The 6,851-nt window shown below is 36.1% G+C and overlaps 1 pseudogene; it reads left to right on the top strand.

Annotated features, from left to right (window-relative positions):
- Window positions 1–6,266: 6,266 nt before the first annotated feature.
- On the top strand, window positions 6,267–6,475 carry LOC113757268 (annotated as a pseudogene).
- The last annotated feature ends 376 nt before the right edge of the window (window positions 6,476–6,851 follow it).

Below are 6,851 nucleotides of genomic sequence, written 5' to 3'. Positions count from 1 at the left end.
TGAGAAAACAAGGAAAAAAAATACCCTAATCCACTCCATAAATCCTTGAGTCAGGTGTCGAAGGAATCTATTGGAGGAGTTTTGGAGGAAGAAAGCCTTGTAACCTTCTTGATTTGCTTGCCATCTTTGGATTTGGAAGTAAAGAGGTGAACTTTACTAGAACTTCTAATTTTCTTCCTTTCTTTTGAGTTTAGTTGATGTATAAGGTAATAGAAGTTAAGGAAGGACTTGTATGAGGATTTTATGGTTGTCAAGTTATGTTGCAAAAATTCCAGTTTTGGTGCATAATCTAGTTAGTTTAGTTTTGAACTTTATATATATGCAATTTTGATGAAAAGGATTTTATGGAGGTTTGCATGTTTTTCAAGTTATGTTGTGAATTTTTCAGCTTTGATTCATGAAGTGCATAGCCTAGGTTCAAGTTAGATATTTGTAATTTTGATGATTTTTCTTGCCAAAAATATATATTGTATGACACATGCTATGCTAGCCATGATTTATTATACTTTTGCCATGAAGATAAGGTTGAAACTTTGAAATTAGAGGAAAGGAATTTAAGGACAAGTTGTTGGAAATTCTTGTTTGAATTGAAGTTTGGAATGGTTTTAACATATTTTGTTCAAGATACTTGCTGATATTTTGATCTTCACATGTATGTTGATTTGGAGCTTTTGAGTTTTGGTTTGGGCTGGTTTTGATCTACCTTTGCTTGAGTTACTTGAGAAGCCCTTGATTTTCACATATAGGTTGGATTTGAGTCAAAACAAAAAGATTTAAGCGAAAGGAAATGAGTTTCCTCCAAACCGGTTTATAGTCAAAAATTTCCAGTTTTGAACATCGAAAGCCTTGACCAGTTTTCTTTCAAATTCTTGACTATAATCAACATATTTTTGCTCCATATTTTGCTTGAAACATAATTTTAGCATACACGTGGTTTTACCCTTTAATTTGAATAAGAAAACTTTGCCCTTTTGGAAGTTATATTGGGGGTAAAACTAGCAAGTTGATGTGTCTTCTAAGTGAAGTTTTGAAGTTTGAAGTTTCTTATTTCTATTCGCTTTGAGTTGCTAGATTCTTGATGTATTGTCTGACCACAAGACTCGAGAGTGTCCAAGAAAGAGAACCGAGGTTTGAAATGGAAAGATTGAGATCAATTGGTGAGTGTTCCAATTGCATGTTAGAACCACATGACTTGTTAATTGAAATGTGACTTGTTGCCTGAAATTGCTGGATATCTTGACTTGTTAATGCAATAGGCGAGTATGTGCTTTATCGCACTCGGCCTAACTTTGGTTGAATGATACTCAATGTGCCTAGTTGATTGATACTACTATATATCTTGAACTGCAACTGAAAAGGCGAGTGTTTACTTTATCGCACCCGACCTAACTTTGATCAAGCTCTTGTTATCTTGTTTACAAGTGAACTATGTACAAGTGAACTGATATACATGTACATGACTTGAAAGTTGGTTGGAAATATTATCTCATTGATTATATTGAGTGCTTGAGATCTCAAACCCCATCGGCTAGTTAATCGAATCGAGCCAGCAACGGTTTGGTCGAGGAGATTGATGAACCATGGGCAGTGTTTAGTGTTTATTGTTTAATCCATTGGATGCATTCTTTGGAATCGATATACTCAAATATGACCACCCAATGTTCTAGTGTTCTTGGAGTTCGGGCTTGGCAAGGGGGTTGATCACTGGATGGAGATTGAAGTTAAGGGGTGATCTACAAACATTGTTATTGCTGCATTTCAAATGTTGACAGAGTGTCAACGGACTCGTAAAACACTACTGTGGAACTGGCTTGCAAGAGCCCACTGCATCCTTGAGTTGCAAGTGAAATACTAAATGGAACTAATTGCTACGCCTAGAATTTGGCAACCGTATCAGTACTGTATCCTTTTCTTGCTGGTGTTAAATTACGTATTTGAATATGTGAACTGTTAATGACTTTGCTTATAATTGTTCGCCTTCTTCGCTTTATGATTTTGATATATGTGATTGATATCTTACCAATTTGACTGCATGTTTTCTTGGAACATCACTGGATTTTTAACTCATCCCATTATTTGTTTTTTTTAACAGGGTGCAGGGATGAGAGAGACAAGAATAGTAATGGTTTGTAATAGGATATCTTGAACTTGTATTTGGCCGACACTGTATTATGGTACTAATCGTTTAAGCTCTTTTTCTTTGGTTTGTACAGAAGCTACCGTATCAGTACTGTATCCTTTTCTTGCTGGTGTTAAATTACTTATTTGAATATGTGAACTGTTAATGACTTTGCTTATAATTGTTCATCTTTTTCGCTTTATAATTTTGATATATGTGATTAATATCTTACCAATTTGACTGCATGTTTTCTTGGAACATCACTGGATTTTTAACTCATCCCATTATTTGTTTTTCTTAACAGGGTGCGGGGATGAGAGAGACAAGAATAGTAATTATTTGTAATAGGATATCTTGAACTTGTATTTGGCCGACACTATATTATGGTACTAATCGTTTAAGCTCTTTTTCTTTGGTTTGTACTTTGGTTTGAATATTTGGACGATTTGTAGCATGTAAATGTTATATTGAATGATTTTAGTGTTATTGATTTGGAAATGTTAGTAAGTGAGTCCTGACGAGAGTTGGGCAGGTAGTCTGCTAACTTCTGAGATATGCCTTAGAGAAGGTAGGGTCGTCACACTGTCACTTGCATCTTACTGATAATGATGTATTGATGCGATAGTGTGTATTTGATAGACAAAAGTAGTTTCATGCAAGTTCCTCTGTACATTCAAGGATCAAGTTACGTGCAGATTTCTATATATATTGAAGAAGAAGAACTCCGAGGGGTTTTCCTTCGCTTGTTTAGGAGAAGAATTATGCATTCTTTTGTTTTTCAGAAATTTTTTCTACTTCTTCACCTGGTTTTTCTTTGCTGGTTTTTTTCTCACTTGTTTCAGGTTTATTTATTTATGTTCATCTCCAATTGGTATTTAGCTCTTTAATGCTCACGTGCATATTGTGCTGACTTTCTTATCGTAGGTGCCAGTGGATTTGCTTTTGTTATCTTGATTTGGTATATCAATGGAGGTATTCTGCTCCTTTTTCTGTATAGTTCACTTTCTTGGCATGCATGCTTAGGATGTTGAGTTTTGGGGATCTGGTTTGCAAAATCTATTTTACTCTTTTATCCACGTAGCCTATAGCTCTTGCTTTTGGAGTATGCATGATCATCTCACTCCTCGAGAAATTGCTTGTCATGACTATATTCACAGTCGATGACTTCTTGTGCCAGAACTTGAGAAAATATTTCTGCTTTGTCTCGTGCTTCTTTGTTTCGTCTTGTGGTTCTTGGTCTTGCTTTTTGCCCCCCTTTCTTGCTGTTTATTTTTGTTCAAGTAATTCTTGTTTCCATTCATCTCATTGTTGCATCCTTATGTATCTATTTTCCTTAGGATTTTTGTGCTTCTACTTTTCTTTCACATTTTTTTGTGAAGACTTGTTTGCACAATAGTTATATTGTTATTTATTCTCATATTTTGTTCATTTTTTTCTTGAATTTAAACTTTTGATCAGGTGGGATTTCCTGATAGAGGTTGTGGATTTTCAGCAAATATATCTCTCTGTGATGGTAACGCTTTTATGTGTGTGTGTGTGTGTTTTTTTTTTTTTTAAATATAGTGCTGTTAATAGTTAGTTTTGGTACAACTTTTTAGTTTGTTCTTGAGGGTTTTAGAGATATCAACTATAATAGTTTTCTAATTTTTAGGTCTTATTATTTTTGCAAGTGTCACGAAGCAAGCATCTTACATCTCAGCCAGGACCTGGTGCTTTTGATACTCCAAGTTTTGGATGAAAAGAAGTCCAGTGAGAGAGGTAGAGGTTTCATTGTCTTAATCTTATGTTCTAAATTAACCTCGAAATTTTTACTCCAATTTCATCTATATTTTGTTAATTTTTCGGTATTCCGTGTAATTGTTGAGAAGGATGAGCATTTTCGAAAGCTATCAAAGGGAACACCCCTAGGAACAAAACAAGGAATCACAGTCCAGGTGGTTCTTCTACTGGCCATTTGGATTTACAACATGTGTTTATTTTTAAGCTACTAATTTGTGTCAAACGACCTAGTGAATCCCTTGCAAAAAATTTACAGAGGACAAGAGAGTGAACCAGACTTGCAATGCAGGATCCTAAGGTGATGTCATGTAAGAATAATCTGAGGTAGAAGTTCTGCCATGCTGTGAAAATTGTGAGAATGTAATGATAAACTACTATTTGATTTTTGCTTGGAAATTGTAGGCATTATAATCTTGTTCATGATTCCTGTCTGATCAGTAGGTTCAATTTGGTAAATGGTATCAATTCTATATACTGACTTGGTTTTACTCTGAGCCAGAAATGCATAGCTTTTATTGGAATTCAAGTTGTGGTGACCATTATTTTATTTGCTCTATCACCATGAGTGCTCCAGGACACAGTCGGCAAACTTTACATGAATATCTAAATTGTCTAAATTATATGTATGACTTCTTTTTCAATTATACGTCTAAACGATGTTTTATTGTTATCGAGTTCATATCAAAATAATAACAAGCCGGCTGATTTTCCGCACCTAAATATGAGCTAATTGTTGGCATTACTTATTATTTAATGTGGTTTGGTATAAAACTTCTGCCGATACACGTCAAGATGAAGTTAATTATCTTGAGCCATGCTCAAAGGTTTGTTTGTAAGTTTTCTTGGATTTACATCTATATCTGTATTTTGTCATTGTTCTCTGTCGATTTCTTTTGTAATTTTTCCATGTCAGTGAAGTACTATTAATTTCAAGGTTTGTCATTGCAAAATCTAAAGTTACCAATTGCTTCTGCAGATACAGGCCAAGATACAGTTAATTAACATGGGCCATGGTTAAAGGTATGCAAGTTTTCTTGCATATACATCTATATTTTGTATTCTATCATTGTTATCTATCAATGTCTTTTGTAATTTTTCCATGTTTGTGAAGTATTATTAATTAGAGAGTTCGTCATCATAGAATTTGAAGCTATCAATGTGACAGCCCCACTTTCCCTTTGGGTGTACCCAAAGGGTTAGTGGATTGCCTGCCCAATTCTTGTCAGGACTCACTAATCCAAAATTCCCCAGTAGGTACAAAAATGAACAACATAACTTCAAAGCACCACAACCCAAAACTATATATAATGGAGTCATTAACAATTCAAGCTTAAAGAATAAGTCAGAGTATAAACGAAAGGAGTTTAAACGAAATACCTAAGGTCCAAACTTAACTCAACTATTTCCCAAAATCACCAGCCCAAGTTTTCACCCGTGAGAGGAAAACAACGATAACGGAATGAGGTTTCGCTCAATGAGGTACCATAGGTCATATAGTCAGAAATAAACGAGAAAACAAAATCAAATAGAGCAGTCATTCAGTTATCAAACATGAATATCAATTAAAGAGACAAACAAACACCACAACTAACACAGAGTGATTCAGGTAAAAGAATACAGTTAGCTCTCTGGAGCTTTCCCAATCACAGTAGCTTGATCCAAGCTCGTTGACACTTTGTCAACGTTTAGAGCAGCAGAAACATTGTCCACAGATCACTACTTTATACCAATTTTCGTCCACCATTCATTCCCCTTACCGGGTCCGAACACCAAACAGTGAAGGTAATACTCAAGTATACCAAAATTTTAGAATAAACAGTATTTAGTGGTTCAGTAACAGTTTCCCCATGGCCTGTCAATCTATCTCGACCAAGCCCTTGTTGGTTCTATTCGATTAACTAACTAATGGGGTTTGGGACCAAGTTCACAGTGTGGTCGTTGGATAGTATGTTCCAAACGATAGTAAATTCAAGCGCAAATAACATATTTCAAGCAAACAGCAAAACAGTCAAACAATCAAGTGGGACCGAGTGTGATAAAGTATACACCCGTCCACCCCAGAGTAAACCAGAATCACAGTCATACATTCATAAATTTCAGTCACATAGTAGTTCACTTAAGCAACAAGTCATGCAAGTCGTACACTCACCAGTTCAAAGTAGAGTAACGTTAAATGTTCGTCTCCGGGTTATTCTCGTATTCACCGACAAATCCTAAGAGCAACTAAGATAAAGATGTTATGGTCCAACCATCCAAAACTTAGGTGAACCATGGAAAAATCCAAGTACATGCTAGGGTAATGATTCAATTATGGTTTTGGAGTGAAAGGAAAGCATTTGGACGTAAGAAACATGAGCAACCAAAGTGTTCAACATTTCATTTTGTTGCTCGTACCTCTGTGTCCTTGAGTTCTAAGGAGACAGGAAACCAAGTCTGGTGGATGAAATATGACTGCTTGACCAGAGTGTGATTAACAGCTCTTGCAGCCTGGTTGGTCGGGCCACAGTGCAGTAGAGGATCGTTCCTAGTTCTTGCTTTGCCATGGACTAGGGTGGTCTTGCAGTTGTCTGACAGACTTCTCCCACTTCTCCCTAAGGCGAACCAAAGGGTATCCGCGGGACGCCTGCCCAACTCTCGCCAGGACTCAAGCAATTTCCGTCCAAACTCAATACAATACTAGACGTTACGATTAAATATCATAAATACAATCAGTGCGTAAGCATTCAAGCTTATCAATATTCAACATCTGCCCAATCATTACATTGGGACCTCGAAATACATCAATATTCAAAATATACATCAATCACAAGTCTAGCCCCAAAGTGCAACGGAAACCCTAAAATAAGAGTACGCCAAGAGGGGTTTCTCCAACATTTCTCCAAGTCCAATCCTGTTAAGGAAAACAAATCTACAGGGTGAGCAAAAACGCTCGTGAGGCCAAGAACACACATGC

Source organism: Coffea eugenioides, unplaced genomic scaffold (assembly GCF_003713205.1).
Source record: "Coffea eugenioides isolate CCC68of unplaced genomic scaffold, Ceug_1.0 ScVebR1_2879;HRSCAF=3991, whole genome shotgun sequence".
Lineage (NCBI taxonomy): Eukaryota > Viridiplantae > Streptophyta > Magnoliopsida > Gentianales > Rubiaceae > Coffea > Coffea eugenioides.
The sequence above is the reverse complement of the archived record's forward strand: the minus strand, read 5'-3'. Positions and strand labels throughout refer to the sequence as shown.